The sequence below is a fragment of the Scyliorhinus torazame genome, chromosome 1, assembly GCF_047496885.1.
Source record: "Scyliorhinus torazame isolate Kashiwa2021f chromosome 1, sScyTor2.1, whole genome shotgun sequence".
Taxonomy (NCBI): domain Eukaryota; kingdom Metazoa; phylum Chordata; class Chondrichthyes; order Carcharhiniformes; family Scyliorhinidae; genus Scyliorhinus; species Scyliorhinus torazame.
In genome coordinates, this window is record NC_092707.1 from 313,712,131 (window position 1) to 313,736,694 (window position 24,564).

At 51.0% G+C, this 24,564-nt stretch overlaps 1 protein-coding gene across 13 annotated transcripts in view; it reads left to right on the forward strand.

Annotated features, from left to right (window-relative positions):
• LOC140424010 (girdin-like) overlaps window positions 1-24,564 on the forward strand; it is a 695,300-nt gene that overhangs the window by 491,230 nt on the left and 179,506 nt on the right. The gene's annotated exons all lie outside the window — the stretch shown is intronic.

Consider the following 24,564-nt stretch of genomic DNA (forward strand, 5'->3'; position numbering starts at 1 on the left):
GAAGTATACACACTTCAACCCATCTCCGTGCCTGCAAGTACTCTCCTTTGTCAGTGTTCCCTTCCCCACTGCCTCATTACACGCTTTGGCGTCCTGAATATCGGCTACCTTCGTTGCTGGACTACAAATCCGGTTCCCATTCCCCTGCCAAATTAGTTTAAACCCTCCCGAAGAATACTAGAAAACCTCCCTCCCAGGATATTGGTGCCCCTCTGGTTCAGATGCAACCCGTCCTGCTTGTACAGGTCCCACCTCCCCCAGAATGCGCTCCAATTATCCAAATACCTGAAGCCCTCCCTCCTACACCATTCCTGCAGCCACGTGTTCAACTGCACTCTCTCCCAATTCCTAGCCTCGCTATCACGTGGCACCGGCAACAAACCAGAGATGACAACTCTGTCTGTCCTGGCTTTTAACTTCCAGCCTAACTCCCTAAACTTGTTTATTACCTCCACACCCCTTTTCCTACCTATGTCGTTGGTACCAATGTGCACCACAACTTCTGCCTGCTCACCCTCCCCCTTAAGGATCCTGAAGACACGATCCGAGACATCCCTGGCCCTGGCACCCGGGAGGCAACATACCTTCCGGGAGTCTCGCTCGCGACCACAGAATCTCCTATCTATTCCCCTAACCATTGAATCTCCTACAACTATTGCTTTTCTATTCTCCCCCCTTCCCTTCTGAGCCCCAGAGCCAGACTCAGTGCCAGAGACCTGGCCGCTAGGGCCTTCCCCCGGTAGGTCATCCCCCCCCAACAGCATCCAAAACGGTATACTTGTTTTGAAGGGGAACGGCCACGAGGGATCCCTGCACTGTCTGCCTGTTTGTTTGTTTTCCCCCTGACTGTAACCCAGCTGTTCTTGTCCTGTACCTTGGGTGTGGTTACCTCCCTGTAACTCTTCTCAATCACCCCCTCTGCCTCCCGGATGATCCGAAGTTCATCCATCTTCAGCTCCAGTTCCCTAACACGGTCTTTGAGGAGCTGAAGTTGGGTGCCCTTCCCGCAGGTATAGTCAGCGGGGACACCGGTGGTATCCCTCACCACCCACAGGAGTCGGGTCTCGCAGAGGTGGAGGCAGGAAATCCCATGGGTTGCAGATTTCCTGTCGGGTTGTGAAGTGTGTGGTCCCTTGAACGTTCTGGTGGTAATCCCACGGTGATTCTCCTGTGGGGCGGTGTAGGGTGGTGTGGCTATAATGGGAGCCCACTGGAGGAAGGGTGGAGCAGTGTGGGACTGTACGGTAGTTATCTAGAAGTTAGAATTTATTTTTATTCTTCTAACTTTTTTTAGTTAACTGTTGATGTAAGACAGTTGGAACCAAAAGAAGTTTGAGTTTTAAATTGGATTTCTGGATGGTTCCCAGTGTAGGGCAATTGCTAATGGTTTGTTTGCACTTCCCACACAATTACCCAGCAACTTCCTGGGAGGGAGTGTTCCCCAGCACATCTTAGGAGTACCCTCCAAATATGACACTGGAACTCGGAAGCTATTTCTGACTAGGCTCCTGCATAGTAAATTTAGTTTAGTTCATAACGAATTACAATGGTGGAATTCTCCATTCCTGACACTGAGGGCTAAATTCTCCGATTTTGAGGCTATGTCCGGAACATGTGTGCAGCCTTATAACCAAAACATCCGCGGCGCCCCCGCACAATGCTCCGCCCGGGGGGGGGGGCTTTACCTGCAGAGACGGATGGAGAATTGCCAGGTCCGTGGCCGCGCATGCGCTTGGTGGTGACCTGCAGCGGTCGCACCGTACAGCATGGCGCTGGTCGTGCACAGACCGGGTCTGCCAGATAGTGACCCCCTGTACCGCTCATTACCACCCCCCACTAGTCCCCCCAGACCCCGCCGAAACCCCCTCGGCCAGGGGAAAGTCTCTCCTCCGACTGTGGCGGCACTGGACGCAGTCCGTAGCTGCTAGGCAACGTCCCGGAAAACTATGAGCATACACGCCCCACGTCATTGGGAAGTCGGCCCATCGAGGGCGGAGCATCGGGGGGAGGGACTCAGGTGACAAACAGGCCGTCCCAATGCATGCGGCGTACTCCGCGATGAGGGGACGGAGCATCCTAAAAACGGCGCCACCCCCGATTTCAGCGTCAAAATGGACTCTCCAGCCAATCATCGAATGCGATTTCGGTGTCGGCAATCGGAGAATCCAGCCCTAAGTAATGACGCGAGGCAGGTTTTGCAGACTTCTACGACAGCAAAACTGGCGTGCACCCGGACCGATTCAGCGACCGTTGAGGGGCTAGCACCGGCGCCACATGGAACACAATCGATTCTAATGTGAAACAGTGCCGGATTCACAATTGACACTCAGGAGGCTGACAAGCTGCAGCCACATATACACACTTCACTCCCCACACACACAATCCCAGTCAACAAGATAGCAGCGAGTAGAACGGCACCAATGTTCATGGATGCCGAGCTTGAGACCGTGCTGGAAGCCTTGGAGGAGAGGGAGGCGGCCCCTGCATCCAGCAGGGCCAGAAGAAACTGCACGGCCTCCTCAGGGTGGCCATGGTGGGTAGGCAGCACTATGTCCCTGACCCCAATCCCCTTCCCACCCCCCCCGTAACCACTCCCCCCAACCCGAAGGGCGGCCGAACCCCCACCTTGCACCACATGCTGGCACCCATACCAACACCACCCCCCCCCCCCCCCCCCCCCCCCCCCCCAGCCGGGAGCAGGAAAAGACTGGAGGGGGACAAACCTGCAGCCCCTCACTGTGGCAGAGCAGAGGGCCTTGGAAGTGGTCGGCGGGCCCGAGGAAAGGGCAGTCGCCGTGGTGGAGATCAGTGTCGGGCGAGGAAGGGAGACCGCACTGTGTTGTGGCTCCCCATAACATGTCCAACACCACCCTCATGCCACCTGCACCACTCGCACAACCCCACATTGCCCATGCGTTGGCTGATGTGGCACAGACCCAGAAGGTGGTGGCACAGTCAATGGATGATGTGGCGCTGTCCCACCCAGTCGGAGGTGGTCTTCTCCCTGTGCTTCATGGCCGCGAGCATGCAGACCATGGCCGAGACAGCTGCAGGCCTCCAAGACTGGCAGCGCCAGGTGACGGAGGACGTCCGGGGGTACTCCCGTCCCAGGGAGTAGCCTGGGAGCTATCGGACGCCCCGAGGGAGGAAGAAGTGATGGGGCCTGTGCCTGCGACTTCTGCAGGGAAAGTGCCAGAACACCGCAGCGTCTCTGAATCCCTCACACGCATCCATCCCCATCCCCTCCTGTCCCTGACACATCTGGTGGGTAGCAGTCAGAACAGGGCAGCACCACGCCACCTGGGACACCCGAGCAGCAGCCGGGCCCATCTAGGCCCGGTAGCCCCGTAAACACCTGCTAAGGCGACCCACGGCTGGAATCACGGCCACCTCCAATCCTGATATACCGTCTGGGGATCCACCTAGATGTAACGTTCGGGCCTGTAAGGCCCCCATATAAGGCCACATTGATGCGGGCGACCCTCCTAGCGCCATACTGGAAGGCCCCTCCAGAGCGGTCCAGGCACCTGAACCGCATTTTCAGGATGCCGAATCACCGCCAGATCATGCCCCTGGTCGCAGCATGGGCATCGTTGTAGCGGATCTCACCATCAGTCTGTGGCCTCCAGATAGGCGTCATCAGCCATTACTGCAACGGATAACCTCTATCGTCCAGGAGCCAATCCCCCAGCCACAGGTGCACCTCGAAGAGGCCGGGAATCGTTGAGTGTGCAGCATGAAGGCGCTGTGCACACTGCCCGGGTATTGGGCACAGGCGTGTATGATGCGCATCTGATGATCATGCACCAGCTGCATGTTCATCGAGTGGAACCCCTTTCGGTTTGTGTAAAGCGGCCTGCCATCTACAGGTGCTCATAGGACAACATGCATCATGTCGTTCACCACCTGGACCCAGGGCATCTTGATGATGGCGGCGAACCCCGCTGCCCGGGAAGTCCCGTGGGTTCGGTCCATATTGAAATGGATGTATTGGGCCTCTATGACGTGCAGATGCTCCTGTGCACTGAGATCTGAGATCTTGGACAGGTCCCCACCCGGCTCCTGGAAGGACCCCTTGCTTGGAAGTTTAGGGCGACTGTTACCTTGACAGCCACCGGGAGCGGATGTCCTTCCCCATTCCCCCGTGGTGCCAGGTGCGCCATGATCTGGCAGATATTTCGCACTGTCTCCCTGCTCAGCTGGAGTCTTTGACGGCCTGACCGGTTTAGCAGGTCCTCGAATGACGAGCACTACTGGTAAACATAAGGCCTCATGCAGCACCTCCTTTGCACCCCCTCCTCCTCCTCCTCCTCTGCCTGTTGGGTGACTGACTTTCCACCCTCAGCGGCTGCGTCCTCTTCCTCTGGGCCATACTGTGCTGCTGCACCTTCCTCCTCCTCAAGCAGCTCCAGCTCGTACAGCTGCAGTGCATCCTCCAGGGCTGCGGTGAGTAGGAGAAAGGCCACCATTGCTGGTTGTATTCCAATATCCATGGTCTGCAGGGGTGAAAGGCTGACACGTTAGCAGAGTGCGTACCCCATGCCCAACCAGGTCCAACAGGCTACATTGTGACCCCAGTTGGCACTGCAAACTTTGCCCTCCCATCCCCGCACCCCTGGTCCCATCGGTGCCCCCGTCACGGTGGGGGCCTCTGGCCATGGCCTCTGTCCCTGCTGCCAGAGATACTATCAGTTGGCGCTGCCCTTGCCAGCAGTACACTTTGTAGCACCCATCCGGTGCCTCCCTGTAGAGGCTACCTTGGGTGTTGCCCTTGGGAGGGCTGCGTGAAGCCCCGCTGGCAGGGGCTGGCTAGTTGGGGGAATGGTATAGCAGGGCTGTAGGGTGGGGGGCTGGGGTGCGGAGGTGTGGGGTGGGAGAATGGGGTGCGGGGTTGAGAGCACCCATATAGCCGGTGGCACTCTGGAACCAGGGGTCAAGGTGGGTGATCAGTGGGGTGCGCAGCAAGATGGTTGCCTTGCAGGCCACGGCAGTGGCGAGCCGTGCCTACCCCGCTATCGGCGCAGGAACAGATTCATAACCCAATCGCATTTCCCGATTCCAATGTTGACGACGGAGAATCCTGCCCATAGTTCTTTTTTATCTAATTCTATATTCTTTTAAATAAAAAAATCAAACAGATTTTAATGGACTTCCTGCAGGGTTCCCCATCCGTTGTTCTCTATTTTAGGCTAATGCAGACATTTGGGATGGGATTCTCCGGCCTTCCAACCATGTGTTTTTCGGTGGTGGGGGTGGCATGTCATTCGCTGGCAGAGTGATTCTTTGCTCCCACCGCTGTCAATGGGAATTGCCATTGAAGCCACCCACGCTGCTAGGAAACCTGCGGGTGTAGGTGCACTGCCGGCGGGACCAGAGAATCTCACCACCAGAAAATCGCCAGAGAATTTCAGCCCTGCATTAATCTTAAATATGTATTTTTTTATTTAAATTTAACAATACTGCAAAATATACCCTTCATGGATGTATATAATGTCACCTCGAAATGCACATTGGGCTCTGGTGCCCCTCCCCCTCAAACAGTTAGGAAATAGTAAGAACAGTGGAGGTTGACATGGAATAAGGGTTGAAAGGAAGAGATAACAATGGCAGAGGCGAGTAAAGAAGGGAACAATTAGAATGGACAAGAAGGACGGAGGTAGTAAAGGAGAGGAAGGATCAGGAGGTTGCGGAGGGGATTGATAAATGGAGAGGAGGTGAATGGTCCGAGGGAGATGGGGAAAGTGAAAGAAGTGAAGAGGAGAAAGTGACAAATGGAGAGAGTTGGTTAGCATGGAAGGGTGAGAAGAATGGATTTGGTGAGTGGAGGGTGGGAGGAGCCAAGGGAGAAAAGAGTGAACAGAGGAGACTTGAGAAAGGAGCAGAGTTTTGGGAAGAAAGGAGTATTAAAATTACTCCATTTCCTCCTTTCATTCTGAACTATGCATTCGATCCTTTATCTCCCTACTTTCACCATTCCTCCCCCTCACCCCCAGCCTTTTTATCCTCCTGTTCTCCTCGTCCCTGCTGCCTTTTGTTCTTTCCTCCCACTTCTCCCATACCCTTCTCTTTGTTAATTCATCTCCCCCTCTCTCACCCGCCATTTCTTAACTTCCCTCCTCTCTCTCTGTTCTCCTACTCTCTTTCCACTTTAATGTTTCTATTGTACTCGTCTTCCTGTCCCACATCTCCTTCACTCCTTCTGTTCCTTTTCCTGCTCCCCACCTTCAAATTTAGTTAACTGGACAATAACAGTTCAATCCATGACTCTTTTAAACAAGCAATCAGTCAGATCATGAACCTTCTCATAAAAGCTGAAATTTAGCAGAACCATAAAGATGCCCAAGTTAGAATTGATGTGGAGATGCCGGCATTGGACTGGGGTGAGCACAGTAAGAAGTCTTACAACACCAGGTTAAAGTCTAACAGGTTTGTTTCGATGTCACTAGCTTTCGGAGCGCTGCTCCTTCTTCAGGTGAATGAAGAGGTATGTTCCAGAAACATATATATAGACAGATTCAAAGATTCTTGGAATGCGAGCATTTGCAGGTGATTAAATCTTTACAGATCCAGAGATGGGGTAACCCCAGGTTAAAGAGGTGTGAATTGTGTCAAGCCAGGACAGTTGGTAGGATTTTGCAGGCCAGATGGTGGGGGATGAATGTAATGCGACATGAATCCCAGGTCCCGATTGAGGCCGCACTCATGTGTGCGGAACTTGGCTATAAGTTTCTGCTCAGCGATTCTGCGTTGTCGCACGTCCTGAAGGCCGCCTTGGAGAACGCTTACCCGGAGATCAGAGGCTGAATGCCCTTGACTGCTGAAGTGTTCCCCGACTGGAAGGGAACATTCCTGCCCGGTGATCGTCGCGCAAAGTTAGAATTGATTGTGGATGTATATTTTTGCAATCTTTTTTCACACTGTACAGAACATAGTATTACTGTTATCTGACCAAGCAGTATAGCAGTTAGGCATCTGTTAAATCTCCAGTTTCCTGTAATCTCTACTGTCATTAAATTGCTTATTTATAAAACTGCTCATTTAAAAAAATATCAAATATAATCTGTCAACAAAAGTGCATTTCGAAAGACTTCAAAATTTAAAAAAAAAGCTCTTTCTAAAAAAAAGTCTATTTTCACATGTTTGTTGCATAGCTGCTTCCACAGAAGTATGAGATTTACATGGTAACGGGAACTGTAATTGACATTCCTCAAGCTCTTTTTTTCTCAATGGAATTCATAACACCATAAAACTAAGACACAGGAGCAGAATTAGGCATTCGGTCCATCAAGTCTGCTCCGCCATGGCTGATATATTTCTTTTTTTTAATTCATTCATGGAACGTAGGTGTCGCTGGCTGGGCCAGCATTTATTGCCCATTCCTAATTTCCCTTGAGGGAGCAGTTAAGAGTCAACAACATTGCTGTGGGTCTGGAGTCACGTGTGGCCAGACCAGATAGCAGATTTCCTTCCCTAAAGGACATTGATGAAACAGATGGATTTTTATGACAATCGACAATGGTTTCATCCTTAGACTCGTCATTCCAGATTTTATTGAATTCAAATCCATTTGCAGTGGTGGGATTTGAACTTTATCCCCAAAGCATTACTCTGGGTCTCTGGTTTACGAATCCAGTGACAATACCATTATGCCACTGCCCCCCCCTCATCTCCATTCTCCTGCCTTCTCCCGATAACCCTTGATCTCCTTATTTAAAAAAAATATTTTATTCAAGGTATTTTCATATAAACAAACAAAAACATAAGAACAACTATACAATATTATAAACAACCCACACTCACTCCACCGCACCCCCACTCCCCTAATACCATTCCCTCTTCATATCTCGCCTTGCTCTTACTGACTTCTCAAACCTCCTTAAAGAAATCAATAAACGGCTTCCATCGACCTCCAAGACGAACTTGACCTTCTCCAGCCTCAGGAATTCTGCCAGGTCCCTCACTCGTATCCCCGATTTCGGCGGCTCCGAGTCCCGCCGTCTGAGCAAAATTCGTCTTCGGGCTATCAGGGAGGCAAAGGCCAAAACATCGGCCCCTCTTACCCCCTGGACTCCGAGGTCTTCCGACACCCGCCATCTCTGGACTTGGGATCGCCTCCACACCCAGCACCTGGAACATCATGTCCAAGAATCCCCTCAATCTCGGACACTTCCAGAACATGTGGACATGATTCACTGCCTTGCCCGCGCACTACCCACACCTATCTTCCACCCTCTCAAAGAAGCTACTCATCCTCACCACCGTCATATACGCCCTGTGCACCACTTTAAATTGCATGAGGCTTAACCACGCACACAACGAGGATGCATTCATCCTCCGCAAGGCCTCTGCCAAGTCTTGGCCCCACTTCTCCTCCCAGCTCCTCCTCCCACTTGGGCTTCATGTCCCCCACCAGGGCGCCCTCCCAATCCATCGACTCCTAATGGACATCGGACACCTCCCCCCCCCCCCCCCCCCCTCATTCCGTCCCTCGGCAGCACCTGGTCTTGCAACCCCAGGGGTGGCAACCCAGGAAAGGATGGCACCTCTTTCCTTACAAAGTCCCGGACCTGCAGGTACTTAAAACCGTTCCCCCAAGGCAACTCGTACTCTTCCTCCAGGTCCCCCAACTTTGCAAATTTGCCCACTGTGAACAGATCGCCAAATCGCTCAATCCCTGCTGCAGATCGGTGCCCACGCTGGGGCACCCTCCAGTCAAATGCTGCCTCCACTGCCCCCAGACCCTTAGGGTCGACACCATCACTGGGCTCACTGAGTATCTGGCTGACTTGAATGGCCAAAAAAGTCCTCAAACATGCCCCTCTACACAACGCCGCCTCCATCCGACCCCACACCAACCCCTCCCCCAAGACCCATTTCCTAACCATAGCGATATTCGCCACCCAGTAGTAATTCGTCATGTTTGGCAGCGCCAGCCCCCCTCGCACCTGCTCCAGGGAAAATCTCCTAACCGGCAAGGTCTTCCTCACCCACACAGATCAGCGCATCGACCTACTTAAAAATCGACTTGGGGACAAAGATTGGGAGGTTCTGAAACACAAACAGAAACCCCAATAATGCCTCTGATACTGCCCAAAGGGTCTGAAATATACAGCAACAGGTCATCCGCATCCAATGAGACTTCCTGTTCAATCCCTCGACGCCCTGAGCACCATTGCCAGCAGCTCTATCGCCAAGGCGAAGAGCAACGGGGAGAGCGGGCACCCCTGCCTCGTCCCCCGATGCAGCCTAAACGACCCCACACTCACTCGGTTCATCTGCAAACTTGTGACCTGCAGCAACTGGACCCAATCTACAAACGTTTGCCTGACCACATCCAGCAGGTGCTCCCACTCCACCTGATCTGCATCATCCCAATTTGGGGCATAGACGTTTACCAGAATCACCGGCATCCCCTCGAACTTTACACTAACTCGCCCCCAGATTGGCCACAGTGCTCCCCACCTTGAACGCCACCTGCTTATTAACCAACACCGCCACTCACCCTCGTCTTCATGTATATTCAGCCCCAAATGAAACACGTGCCCCACCCATCCGTTCCTCAACCTATCTTTAAGTGCATCTCCTGAAAAAAGGCCACGCCTGCCTTCAGACTCCTCAGATGCGCGAACACGCATGTGTTCTGTGTGACCAGTCTGGTTGTGGGGCACCCCGTGGCCCTCCCCTACCGATCAGCCATATCCCTTTTTGAGCCAGCCCCCAGCCCATGTCACGCGACCCTCCAGGCTCGCCCTCAGATGTCCACTGTCATCTACCCCTTTCCAACTGCGCCACACCAACCACACCCTTATCAGCAGCCCTCCACTCCCCTCGCCCCCCACCCTGAAACAAAGAACCAGCCCCATTACCCGCTCCACTCCCCAGTGCCTGCCTCCTGGCCAGCCCCCACTTCACTCTCGTTAGCTAGACCATCCAGCTAGCATGGTGGCCCCCGCCCAATGCCTCCAATGTCCCTACCTCCCCCAGTTCCCCTCCCTCCCCCCCCAACCATACATCCCTAAAGGGTAACAAAAGCTGTATTCACCATCGTTCCACCATGAAAAAACCTGCCATGCAACCAACCCACCATCAAAAAATTTAAAGAACACACAAACACCTCTCAAGTTCAATGTCCCCACACTCCTCCCAATCTATTGTCCCTCACAAACTCCATTGTCTCCTCTGGCCTGCCGAAATAATACTCTCGCTTCTGGAAAATCACCCACAGGCGGGCCGGGTACAATACTCCACATTTCATCCCCTTTTTAAAGAGGGCAGCCTTAACCCGGTTAAACTCGGCACTCCTCTTCGCCAGTTCTGCTCCCAGGCCCTGGTACACCCCCAGCTCGTTCCCTTCCCAGGTACATTTCCTGGTCTGCCTCGCCCATCAACGAATCTTCTCCTTGTCCAGAAAGCGGTGCAACCGCACCACCGTCACCCTCAGTGGCTCGCCCGTCTGTGATCTCCTCATCAGTGCCCTCTGCACTCGGTTGACCTCCAGGAGCCGGTCAAAGGCCCCTCCCCCATCAATTTCTCCAGCACCTTTGCCACGTACACACCCGCCTCCACACCTTCAATACCTTCAGGCATCCCAATAATCCTGAGGTTTTGCCTTCTGGGGCAATTTTCCACATCCTCCACTTTCTCCTTCTGGGTCTCCCGCATCACTCCTATCTCAGCCACCAATGAGGCCAACTGCTCCTCGTGCTCCCCCACACTGCCTCCTCCACTTGCTCGATCCCACCACTTTGGCTAGGTCTTCCAGGGCCCCTTTCCTCTGCTGCCGAACTTTTCATTGAGGAACTCTATTAACTGCTCCGTCGACCATTGGGTGGGCAGGGCAGCTCCCTTGCCCTCCGCTATCTTATCCTGTGGTATACCACGAAGACTCCCCTGCTCCAGCAGCTCTTTCCTTCTTGCACCACTCCTAATCCATGGATCCATCCACAGCCACACCAGACGAGTGTGACTCTCAAATACTTCGCCCATAGGGTGAGGAAAAGGCTGAAAAAATCCACCTTGAGCGGGAGCCACCAAATGTGCGACCACTCACTCCATGGCCGCCACTGGAAGTCACCTAATCCCCTTAATTAATCATGACCCTATATACTTCTGTCTTAAAGACACTCAGTGATTTGGCCTCCACAACCTTCTGCGGAAAAGAGTTCCACATATTTACCACCCTCTGGCTGAAGAAATTCCTCCTCATCTCAGGTTTAAAGGATTATCCCTTCAGTCTGAGGCTGTGCCTTTGGGTTCTAGTTTTTCCTCCTCGTGGAAACATCCTCTCCACGTCCACTCTATCTAGGCCTCTCACTATCCTGTAAGCTTCGATAGGATCTCCCCCCCCCCCCCCCCCCCCCTCATCCTTCTAAACTCCAGAGTTCTCAACTGCTCCTCATATGACAAGTTCTTCATTCCAGGGATCATTCTTGTGAACCTCCTCTGGACTCTTTCCAAGGCAAACACATGCTTCCATAGATACGAGGCCCAAAACTGCTCTCAGTACTCAAAATGGTGTCAGATCAGAGCCTCTGAAGTACATCCCTGCTCTTGTATTCTAGTCCTCTCGACATGAATGCTGGCATTGCATTTGCCTTCCTAACTGCCAACTGAACCTGCACATTAACCATATGAGAATCTTCAACTAGGGCTCGTAAGTCTCTTTGTTCTTCTGATTTCCTAAGCCTTTTCTCATTTAGAAAATAGTCTATGCCTCAATTCTTCCAACCAAAGTACATAGCCTCACATTTTTCCACATTGTATTCCATCTGCTACTTCTTTGCCCACTCTCCTAGCCTGTCCAAGTTCTTCTACTTCCCTGCTTCCTCAATATTACCTGTCCCCCTGCATATCTTTGTATCATTTGCAAACTTAGTGTCATGTGAGAGTACCTTTAAGAACTGAGTGTTTACCAAATAACTGCAGTGATGTCAGAGTGTGGATGGAGTTGGGTTGTCTGCTTTACTTTCGCTTTGGGCTGGCAGCGACAGGGTGTGTTTGGTTTCGTTTTGCAGATTGGGAGCTGCATCCAGAGAAACAAGGTATAATTCTGATCTCTCTCTGTATGAAAGGAATGTCTTCAAATCACTTGCTAATTTAAAAATGATCACTGCTCTTCGTAGAGAATTTAAACCTGATCTCTGTGTTAAACAGGGTATTTGTCTTATGGATGTTGCAAGGAAAGATTAACGGTTACTTATAGAGTACTGTATTTTCTGGGGGGAGTATTTGAGTTGATAGTTGCTAAGATGTTTACTGTGTGTGTTTAAAAATGTTAACTGAATTCATAGAATAAACATTGTTCTTGTTTAAACATACTTTAGCTCTCTGTTCCACCACACTGTAAAGTGGGCCCTTGTGCTCCCATAACCAAAATCTATTTAAAGTTATGGGTCAGGTGAACTCCATGATACACTTTGGGGTTCTCTAAACCCTGGCCCATAACATTAGCAACAGTGTCCTCAGTTCCTCCTTCCAGATTGTTAATGTATATTGTGAAACATTGAGGTCCCAACACCAACCCATTTTAAAAGTTGAGTAATTTCTCAGTTTCCTTGCTTGTTCTCATTACTAGAGCACTCTTTTTGCATTGATGGTCAAGTTCTGCAATAGTTTCCAAACTAGTTATAGAATACAATTCTGCTTGGATGCATCCAGCTGTACAAAATTAATGCAAATGTAAGTTGGTCATCTGTGACATTTTTCACATTCGAGCACAGTAAATTCAGGAACAACAAAAATGGCAATCATGGGATTGATGGTGCCATTGATATTTGTGATGGCTAATGTAAAAATCACGAAGATCTTTTGAAGCCAAACTTTGTTGTGAAATGATGATTGTCTCTTGCAAAATTTTTGAAAAGCCACAATTAACTAAGATGTTTGGTGCTTGTCCTGACATTTTTCGTGGTTGTAGCTGCAATCTCCATTCCCATCTATTTCCCCTTTAAACATAAATTTTAATGCAGAGGGAACTGGAAAGGAGCTTGAGGACAGGAGTATGATTACTACTATGTTCGTCATGAGGGGTTGAGGTAGCTGGTCATGTTCCCTCATCTCTTCTCTCTCGCCGCATCCAGCTTGCTGAAGCACGTCGCCCCAGCCATCTCTCACGCAATTTCCTCCCTTTTTGATTTGAGATAGTGCTCCCTTTTGATGCTTGCATGCAGATTCTCAGGTCCCTGTTCCAGTTTTATACACAGGCCATCAAGTACACCCAGTCTGTGGGTTCTTCAATGCGCTTGATGACATCTAGGTCTGTCATCCACTGTAGCTCAGATTTGAGTCTCTCCCTCAACGGGGCCGAAATCTCTCTATTATGGAGAACCGTATCCTGTGGGTTACCTTCTTAATGATGAAATCCAGCTCGCATTCTCCCACAGTCACAATCTGACACCGATTTTAGTCCTTGAGAATGATGCCTGCTGGATCGATGTGAGGTACCGTCTTGAGCTGCAGCACCACCGAGAGTGGAATTAGGTTGGCCCTCGCTCCCGGATCAAGTTTACACCTGATGACCGTACCTTTTAGCATTTCCGGGATCGTCCACCTGTCCTCGATGGTCCCCACCTGTGCCTCATTGTGACTGCAAACGGTGCGCGTCACTTCTTAGCCGAGGCCAGCCAAAACGCTTGAGTCATTTCTTGTAACCGCATTCATGGCAGGCCGGTGATCAACTTATTTGTCCTGCTTCGGGTTCCTTTGCACTGGCCGATCAACTGTGCAGCGGCGAGCAAAGTGCCCCTTCCTGCCACACCGGTAACAGTCCATGTTAAACACCGGTCATCTTTTCAGCGAGTATCTGTTGCCACAGCTCGGACACAAAATGGCAGATGGGATCTGCTGTCCAAAATGGCCGTCCTCAACGAGATCACATTCCTTGCTGCATTCAAAATGCCGCCCCATGGAGACCACGTGTTGTCTGATTCCTTTTATTGATTTGCTCAAAATGGCCACCCCATCACGATCCTGTTTCTTTCACCAGTGCTGAGCTGTGTTCTGAAAATGGCTGCCTGCCTCGAGACCACGTTGTGTGTCCGGCTGCATACCATAGGGCTCAAAATGGCCACCAACATCAAGACCACACCTTTCTTTTATACTGGTAGCACCAGAATCATTTCTTGGTTCGATACCAGAATTGAGTTTGCAAAAGGCCCCGATCCGCTGCTTAGAGAGCTCACTTGCCTTACACATCCTGATAGCGGCATCCAGCATGAGGTTGTCTTCTTGTAACAATTGTTCTCGCAGCACACCATCCAAGATCCTATATATGACCCGGTCTTGGATCATTGATTTGCGACAGCTCAGTAGCAGACTATGGCTTCACAGCGCCAGGGTCCCAGGTTCGATTCCCCGCTGGGTCACTGTCTGTGCGGAGTCTGCACGTTCTCCCTGTGTCTGCGTGGGTTTCCTTCGGGTGCTCAAGTTTCCTCCCACAGACCAAAGATGTGAGATTAGGTGGATTGGCCATGATAAGTTGCCCTTTGTGTCCAAAAAGGTTAGGAAGGGTTATTGGGTTATGGGGATAGGGTGGAAGTGAGGGCTTAAGTGGGTCGGTGCAGACTCGATGGGCCGAATGACCTCCTTCTGCACTGTATGTTCTATGTATCTATGTAAGATTGCTAGTGCCCAAAATTGCATGACTGGGACTTTAAATTCTGATCTGTCGCAAACTGTCAAAGGATGCCTTGTCTTTCTTGGTGTGAGACCGGAATACGTATCTCTCAAAAGTTTCATTGCTTTTGGGGGAGCAGTGGCCATCAAAGCATTGAACCACCTCCTCATCGCTCTGTTCACCTTTTTTAAAACCAAATGAGTGGTAGAGTTGGAACATTTGTAACCCAGCTGTCGTTAGCAGCAATGTAACACACCTTTCATCAGTCAGCGCCTGTACACCACGTCCAAAGAAAAAGTTCAAACTGCTGCTTGAACGCACGCCAGTTTGAGTCCATATTGGCCGAGACTTGAAGTCGGTCTGGTACCTAAAGCCCATCCGTCTCTCACTTCACTGTCTTGCCTTGCGTTGCACCCCCTTGGATCACCAGGTTGGCAGTGCAATTGTTCATCTGGCTTCTTCCACTGTGCCACGTGGTTTGTCTTGCTACAGTTACCTCGGGTTCTTCAGCACGCCTGGTACCATGTTGTGTTCTGTTACTCTTTCTTTTTTAAAAAAAATATATTTTATGAAAGTTTTTAGATCAAACAAAAACAAAAATTTCCCATTTTACAACTTTGTAATAATATATACATTGATCGTTTTTGAAATAAATAATATGCTAACTAACGGCAACTGCCAACAACAAAATAAGAAACAACAGAAATAGTAACTTCGTAAAATCTAATATAAATAACTAATATATAAACACACACACAAAAACCCCTGAGGACCCAAATGAGTGTCCCGTCCCCCCCCCCTCCCGGGTTGCTGCTGCTACCGTTCCTATTTTCCCTTATCGCTCTGCGAGATAGTCGAGGAACGGTTGCCACCGTCTGGTGAACCCTTGAGCCGAACCTCTTTGTGTGTACTTTATCCGCTCCAATTTTATGAACCCTGCCATGTCATTTATCCAGGCCTCCACGCCCGGGGGTTTAGCTTCTTTCCACATAAGTAGAATCTTTTGCCGGGCTACTAGGGACGCAAAGGCCAAAACATCGGCCTCTCTCGCCTCCTGCACTCCCGGCTCATCTGCAACCCCAAATATAGCCAACCCCCAGCCTGGTTCGACCCGGACCCCCACCACCTTTGAAATCACTTTTGCCACACCCACCCAGAACCCATGCAATACCGGACATGACCAAAACATGTGGGTGTGGTTCGCCGGGCTTCCCGCGCATCTCCCGCACCTATCCTCCACTCCAAAAAATCTACTCAGCCTTGCTCCAGTCATATGCGCCCTGTGTAGAACCTTGAATTGTATCAGGCTGAGCCTGGCACACGAGGACGAAGAGTTTACCCTACTTAGGGCATCTGCCCACAGCCCCTCCTCAATCTCTTCCCCCAGCTCCTCCTCCCCATTTTCCCTTCAGCTCCTCTACCATCGTCTCCCCCTCGTCTCTCATTTCCCTATATATATCTGACACCTTGCCATCACCCACCCAAGAGATCTGTCCTGGATCTCTTGCGCCGGGAGCTGCGGAAATTCCCTCACCTGTTGCCTCACAAATGCCCTCACTTGCATGTAGCGAAATGCATTCCCAGGTGGCAACCCATATTTTTCTGTCAGTGCTCCCAGACCCGCGAACGTCCCGTCTAAGAACAAGTCCTTCAATTTTGCAATTCCTGCTCACTGCCAAGATTTAAATCCCCCATCTATCCTTCCCGGGACGAACCTATGGTTGTTCCTTATCGGGGACCACACTGAGGCACCCGTCACTTCCTTATGTAGTCTCCACTGCCCCCAAATCTTCAAGGTCGCCACCACCACTGGGTTTGTGGTGTATTTTTTGGGGGAGAACGGTAACGGCGCCGTCGCCAGTGCTTTTAGGCTAGTTCCCCTACAGGACGCCATCTCCAGTCTTTTCCACGCCGCTCCTTCCCCTTCCCTCATCCACTTGCATATCATTGACACGTTGGCGGCCAATAATAATCACTTAGACTCGGCAGTGCCAGTCCCTCTCTGTCCCTAATGCGCTGCAGGTACCCCATCTTTACTCTTGGGGTCTTTCCAGCTCACACAAAGCTCATAATACTCTTGTCCACCTTCTTAAAAAAAGGCCTTTGTAATCAGTACAGGGAGGCACTGGAACACAAAAAGAAACCTCGGAAGGACCACCATTTTAACCGCCTGCACACTGCCCGCCAATGACACGGGCGCCATGTCCCACCTCCTAAAGTCCTCTGCCATCTGCTCTACCAGTCGTGCCAAGTTAAGCTTATGCAAGGTTGCCCAGTTCCTGGCCACCTGGATCCCTAAATACCGGAAATCCCTTGTTACCCTCCTCAACGGTAAATCGTCTATTCCCCTGCCCTGTTCCCCGGGGTGCATCACAAACAGTTCACTCTTCCCCATATTCAATTTATATCCTGAAAATTCTCCAAACTCCGAGTGTCTGCATTATCTCAGGCATCCCCTCCACTGGGTCTGCGACATACAACAACAAATCATCTGCGTATAATGACACCCGATGCTCTTCTCCTCCTCTAAGTACCCCCCTCCACTTCCTAGAGCCCCTCAGCGCTATGGCCAGTGGCTCAATTGCCAACGCAAACAGTAACGGGGACATCCCTGTCTTGTACCCCTATATAGTCTGAAGTGGTCAGATCGTTGCCTATTTGTAATCACACTTGCCACCGGGGCCCTGTACAGGAGCTGAACCCATCTAATGAACCCCTCTCCAAATCCAAATCTCCTCAGTACTTCCCACAGGTAGTCCCACTATACTCTTATCAAATGCTTTCTCTGCATCCATCGCCACCACTATCTCCGCCTCCCCCTCCGGTGGGGGCATCATCATCACCTCCAGCAGCCTCCGTATATTAGCATTCAATTGCCTCCCTTTAACAAACCCCGTTTGATCATCATGCACCACCCCAGGGACACAGTCCTCTATCCTCGTCGCCATCACCTTGGCCAAAAGCTTGGCATCTACGTTCAAGAGGGAAATAGGCCTGTATGACCCGCACTGCAGCGGGTCTTTGTCTCTTTTCAGGATCAGCGATATCGTCACCTCCGACATCGTCGGGGGTAGTGTCCCCCTTTCCCTAGCCTCATTAAAGGTTCTCGTCAGAAGTGGGGCCAGCAGGTCCACGTATTTCCTATAGAACTCCACCGGGAACCCATCCGGTCCCGGGGCCTTCCCTGCCTGCATGTTCCCAATTCCTTTTACCACCTCCTCCACCTCAATCTGCGCTCCCAGTCCTGCCATCTCCTGTTCGTCAACCTTCGGGAACTCCAGCTGGCCTAGGAAACACCTCATTCCCTCTTTCCCTTCCGGGGGTTGAGCCTTATATAGCCTCTCGTAAAATACCTTAAACACCCCGTTCACCCTCTCCGCTCCCCGTTCCATCTTACCCTCCTCGTCTCTAACCCCTCCGATCTCTCTCGCCGCCCCCCTCTTCCTAAGTTGTTGGGCCAGCAGCCGGCTCGCCTTCTCTCCATATTCATACTGCACTCCCTGTGCCTTCCTCCATTGTGCCTCCGCCTTACCCGTGGTCAACAAGTCAAAGTCCGTGTGCAATCTCCATCTTTCCCTGTATAGCCCTTCATCTGGAGCCTCCGCATATTGCTTATCCACCCTCAAAATCTCCCCCAACAATCTCTCCCTTTCTTTACCCTCTTGTTTCCCCTTATGGGCCCTTATGGAGATCAGCTCCCCTCTAACCACCGCCTTCAGCGCCTCCCAGACCACTCCCACCTGGACCTCTCCGTCTTCATTAATCTCTAGGTACCTTTCAATACATCCCCTCACCCTTACACATACCCCCTCGTCCGCCAACAGTCCTGTTATAACCTACCTACTTACGATTGGCTGGGGACTAATGACTATCCCACAATCCTATGGGAGTATGAACTTCCCCAATGAGGGGGGGCGGAGAAACTCCTAGTATAAATAAGCTGGCCAGTTCAGGAACCAGCAGGAAGGAGAAGGTAGCAAGGGAAGTTACTGCTGCTGTTATATATATATTGTTATAGTAAATAAACGTTATTATTTTGTATCCTTAAAACTCGTGCTGGATTCTTCGTGGCCCTTACAAAAAGTCCCATATCTAATCTCCAGAGTGGGCGCTGTTCCTTTTCCTCTCCTACTTCCAGATCTACCCAATGTGGGGCATGATCTGAAATGGCTATAGCCGAATACTCCGTTCCTGCCACCTTCGGGATCAGCGCCCTTCCCAGGACAAAGAAGTCTATCCGGGAGTACACTTTGTGGACATGGGAGAAGAAGGAAAACTCTTTACTCCCTGGCCTAGTAAATCTCCAGGGATCCACTCCTCCCATCTGCTCCATAAAGCCCTTAAGGACCTTGGCCGCTGTCGGCCTCCTCCCGGTCCTAGATCTGGACCGGTCCAGCACCGTGTTGAAGTCCCGTCCCCCCCCCCATTACCAACTTTCCCATCTCCAGGTCCGGGATGCGCCCCAACATATGCTTCATAAAGTTTGCGTCATCCCAGTTCGGGGCAGATACATTCACCAGCACCACCGCCTCACCTTGCAATCTGCCACTCACCATCACGTATCTACCCCCACTGTCCGCCACTATGGTCTTCGCCTCAAACAATACCCGTTTCCCCACCAATATTGCCACCCCTCTATTTTTTGCATCCAAACTCGAGTGGAATACCTGTCCCACCCATCCTTTTCTTAATCTGACCTGATCCGCCAGTTTCAGGTGCGTCTCCTGAAGCATGACCACGTCTGCCGTTAGCTTCTTTAGGTGCGCAAGTACCCTTGCCCTCTTAATCGGTCCATTCTACCCTCTCACGTTCCACGTGATCAACCGGGTTGGGGGGCTCTTTACCCCCTCCCCTCGTCGACTAGCCATCCCCTTTTTTAGACCAGCTCCTCACCCGGTTCCCACGCACCCGCTTATCCCCCCGACGGCGCCCTCCCGTCCCGACCATCCCATCCCGTAACAGCTCCCCCTTCCCCTTAGCAGCAGCAACCCAGTTAACCCCCCCCCCCCCCCCCCCCCCCCCCCCCCCCCCCGCTAGATCCCTCTCTAGCTTAGTTGCTCCCCCCATATTGCTTCCGGAAGTCAGCAAACTCTGGCTGACCTCGGCTTCCCCCGTTTATCCTTAGCCTCCCATCATGTGAGGCCCCCTCCTTCCTGCGCCCCCTTTTCCCGCCACAATTTCCATAGCGCGGGAACAAAGCCCGCGCTTCCCTCTCGGCCCCGCCCCTGATGACGCAGCTCCCTCTCTCCTTCCCCCTCCCCTTCCCCACCAGCGCCCACATTTCTTCGTGTGTGTCCCCTTCGAGGGGAAAGAAAATTTTCCCCCATCTGATTCACAGTCCCTTGCCACCACCTCACTACTTCAGTTCAAACACTCTTTCTCCAATCTAGTCCAACTTCTCCTCTTCAATAAATGTCCACGCCTCTTCTGACGTCTCGAAGTAGTGGTGTTTACCCTGGTGTGTAACCCACAGTCTTGCCGGCTGCAACATTCCGAACTTCACTTTCCTCTTGTGGAGCACCGCCTTGGCCCGATTGAAACTCACCCTCCTTCTCACCACCTCCGCACTCCAATCCTGATACACGCGGATCACCGCGTTCTCCCACCTGCTGCTCCGTGTCTTTTTCGCCCATCTCTAGGACCATATCCCTGTCCTTGTAGCGGTAGAACCTCACCACTATTGCTCGAGGTATTTCTCCTGCCTTTGGTCTTCTCACGAGGACTCGATACGCTCCCTCCACTTCCAGGGGGCCCGTTGGGGCCTCAGCTCCCATTAAGGTATGGAACATCGTGCTCACATACGCCCCAACGTCCGCTCCCTCTGCCCCTTCGGGAAGACCCCAGATTCTTAAGTTCTTCCTCCTCGAGCTATTTTCCAGGGCTTCCAGTCTCTCCATACACCTCTTATGCAGTACCTCGTGCGTCTCCGTCTTCACCACCAAGCCCTGTGTCTCGTCCTCATTTTCGGCAGCTTTCGCCTTCACTCCACGGAGCTCCATCTCTTGGGTCTTCTGCGCCTCCTTTAACCCCTCAATCGCCTGCAGCATCGGCACCAGCACCTCCTTCTTGAACTCCTCCACACATCGCCGGAGGCCCCATACCAACTGGCCTCCCTCCGCCGCCATCTTGCTTCTCACTTCCCTTCTTTGCCGCTGCTCCAGAGGATCCTCCGCAATCTGGCCACTATTATCTCTTCTGTCCATTCACATCCGGGGGGACTCCCTTCTATGTCGCCTCACAGTGGGTTTAGCCTTCGAAAATTGCCGTTGGGGCTCCCGATAAGAGCCCAAAAGTCCGTTAAAACGGGAGGTGCCGAAGCGTGCGACTTAGCTGGTCATCGCCGCACCCGGAACTTCTGTTACTCTTTCGATGATGAAGGTACACATAGAACACAATGATATAGTTGCTTCAAGTATTCCTTCTTGGTGGTAACCACGCATTTCTATATACAAACAATTCCGTCTTCTGCTGCCAGTCCCTGGCTTCCGCCTGTCCTCCAATATATATATATATTCTGCCTGGTCTGGTTCCACCTGTTGGCGGGAGGCTATAGCTGTCCCGACATGCGTTGGTCATTGTCTATATACAGTGGCACTTTTATATAAACATATATACCCCCCCCCCCCCCCCCCCCCCCAGTTAGAGCTCATTGTTTCAGGTTATTATTTTGCTTTTTTGTTACATCACATTTTGATAATCCATGCTTATCTCCTATGAAGGCTCGGACAGATCATGTCTTCTGGAGAGGACTGGGTTCTTTGTGATTCACGGTAGGGGGAAAATGCAAACGGGTAAAACATCGGGACCGTATCAGTGGAATTTTATAAGAAGTTTACGGGCAGGCTGGTGCCGGTGTTGATGGAGATGTTTGAGGATGCAGTAGCTAGAGGGGTGCTTCCGGAGATGATGGGGCAGGCATCTATTTAGTTTTTGTTAAAAAAGGATAAGGACCCAGTCGAGTATGGATCGTATCGGCCAATATCCCTGTGTTGGAGGGAAGGAATACTCAGTCTTTTCGCGACCTCGTGGAGTTGTAAAAGTTGCGTTTATTCGAAATTGCTATGTGCACACAGGAGAGACAGATTCTGCTGCTACCCTTAGCTCGCAAAAGTCAGCTCTGATCATTTTCAGGGTTACACGCATATATGTTTAAAGTTCTTTCAGAGGTACAAGCAGGCATTGACGTCATTGGTTTATTCCAAACAATACAAGGTGATCAGTAGGCATATTTTTCTGGGCCCCTTAATGGGAAAACAATTTACTAATACAATGCATCTTTACAATTTCCCAGAACCTGTTCAAAATATTCCCCTTAACCTGAACTCCTTGATGGGGTGTTAATGTGTTTTTATTCCCTGCTCTGGGCTGGACAATGAATCTCCTACAGAGAGGCTGGAGCCATGGTTTCTGTGACATGGGTCCCCATTCTTATTCTAATGCCCTGTAGGATGATTGAATTATCCTGCATGCAGGTGACTTTTCTTTAAGGTTCAACATTTTAACCCCTTGCCTACTGGTTTTCCCCTTGCCATGTGCTGCTATAAACCTGGACCATCTTTATTATTACTTATATCAATTCTTTAATACATATAGAAATTCTTTAATACATATAGCAATTTCTTCCACTAACACTTGTTTAATGTGGTTGCCAAGATTCTTGCTAAAGTGTTGGTTCTTAGATTGGAGGAGTTCCTCCTGCAGGTAGTTGAAGAGGCTCAAACGGGGTTTGTAAAGGGTAGGCAACGCTTGCTAAACGTGGTGCTTTCCCCTTCAGGAGGTGGTGGTGGCACTGAATGTGGATAATGTTTGATTGAGTAGAGTGGAGGTATTTGTTTGCAGTGTTGGAACGGTTTGGGATTGGGCCTAAGTTTGTGGCATGGGTCAAATTGATGTATGAGGAACCGAAGGCGAGTGTTCATACAGATGAGGTGAACTCGGAATATTTTCAGCTGCATAGGGGATCGAAACAGGTGTCCCATGTCCCTTTATGTTTGCGCTGGCTATAGAGCCCTTTGCCATTGCGTGCTGAGGAGCCCCGATAAGTTTGGGGGGGGCTGAGGAGCTCAGATAAGTGGGGGGGGGGGGGGGGGGTAGTGGAGCATAGGGTGTCCCTGTATGCGGATGACCTTTTGTTGTATATTCCCAATCTGGTTCCCACGGTGCGGGATATAATGGGGCTGCTCAAGCAATTTGGGGCTTTTTCAGGATATAAATTGAATTTGGAAAAGAGCGAGTGCTTTTTGGTCTCCCCACCAGGGACAGGAGCTGGTTTGGGGGATTGCCGTTTCATGTAGCGACTACTCACTTTAAGTATCTGGGAATGCAGATGGTTCAAAATTGGGCCTAGGTCTGCAAATTGAATTTTACGAGCCTGGTGGGCAGGGTCAAGGCAAATTTGTTGAGATGGGACAGCCTCCTCCTATCATTGGCAGGCCGGGTACAGGCAGTAAAGATGAATGTTCTGCTGTGGTTTTTATTTTTATTCCAATGTTTCCCAGTCTTCTTGCCAAAAGTGTTTTTTATGGGGTGCAACAGTTGATTTTGTCGTTTGTCTGGGCAGGTAGGGTAGTGAAGATTCGGAAGACGGTGCTTCAGAGAGGGTGACAGTCAGGGGGTTTGGCTCTGCCAAATCTGATGCATTATTATTGAGTGGCGAATGCCTAGAAGGTGTGGGGCTGGAGTAGGGAGCCGGAGGCAGTTTGGGTGAGGATAGAGGCAGGCTCATGTAGGTGGTCAGGGGGTTGTGGGCACTGGCAACGGCGCCGCTCCTGTTTGCCCCAGGGAAATATTTGGGTAGTCCGGTAGTGTTGGCCACACTTAAGATATGGCAGCAACTTCAGCGGGGTCGAAGCTCATGCCGATCCGAGGGAATCGAGTGTTTGAGCCAGCAAGATTGGATGCTAGGTTTCAGGGCTGGAGGAGCGGGGGTGGTGGAAATGACGGACTTATTTCTGGAAGGGCAATTTGCGAGCTTGGAGGAGTTGATGGAGATGTTTGGGATTACACGGGGGGGGGAGCCTTTTGGTATATTCAGGTGCGGTATTTTGCAAGGAAGATTTTCCTGACTTTTTCGGTGACACCACCATTCTCATTCTTGGAGGGGGTGTTGTCGGTGATGGGGCTGGAGCGGAGGTCATCTCTGCGATTTATGGGAGGATTCTGGTGAAGGGTACGACATCATTGGAGGATGTCAAGGCCAAGTGGGAGCTGGAAGAGGGGCCTTAGTGCGGCTGGAGAACCTGTGGAGTTTCTGTATCTTGAGAAGGTTACGTTCACCTTGAGGGAGGGCAATTGAGTGGTTCCATGAGAGATGGGGTCTGTTTATCCTTCACTTTAAAGAATTGGTCACCGTCAGCTGCTGAGGGTGGGGGTGGAGTTTGGGAGAGGGGGCAGGGATGGGGGGGTTATCCTTCAAGTCATATGTATGTTGGTAGGTAGAGCGGGCGGGGGGGGGGGGGGTCTTCTGTTATTCTTTTTGCCTTGTGTTTGTTTTATGTATAAAATATTAAAAACCGAATAAAAATATATTTTTCAAATATGCAGACTGATGATGGTTCTGCACTCTGCCTGAGGTTGGGGTTAGGTTGCGCTTGTGTACATGAAAAATATCCTCCGAGAACTGGGTTCTCGTGAATGTACTTCATACTTTTTCTATATTTTGTACGATGGGGGTTAAAAAATCCTTGATTGGCTCCTACAGGAGTATAGACGGGTCTGGTATCCAAGGGGGGGAGGTTACAGTGTGTCATTGGTGCCCCTGGTGTTGCTAGAGTTGAGGAAGATATGTACCGGTGTTAATATGACGTGAAGAACTTAACCTGAATTCTCAGGGTCATTGCGAGCAATCGCCGCGTGGAAAGGTGTGCACCTTTTTCTAATCTTTTCATGGCCTTATCCTTTTTACCATTGTTCTCTGAAGGTGCGTATAGAGGCACCAAGTTGAGTCTAAT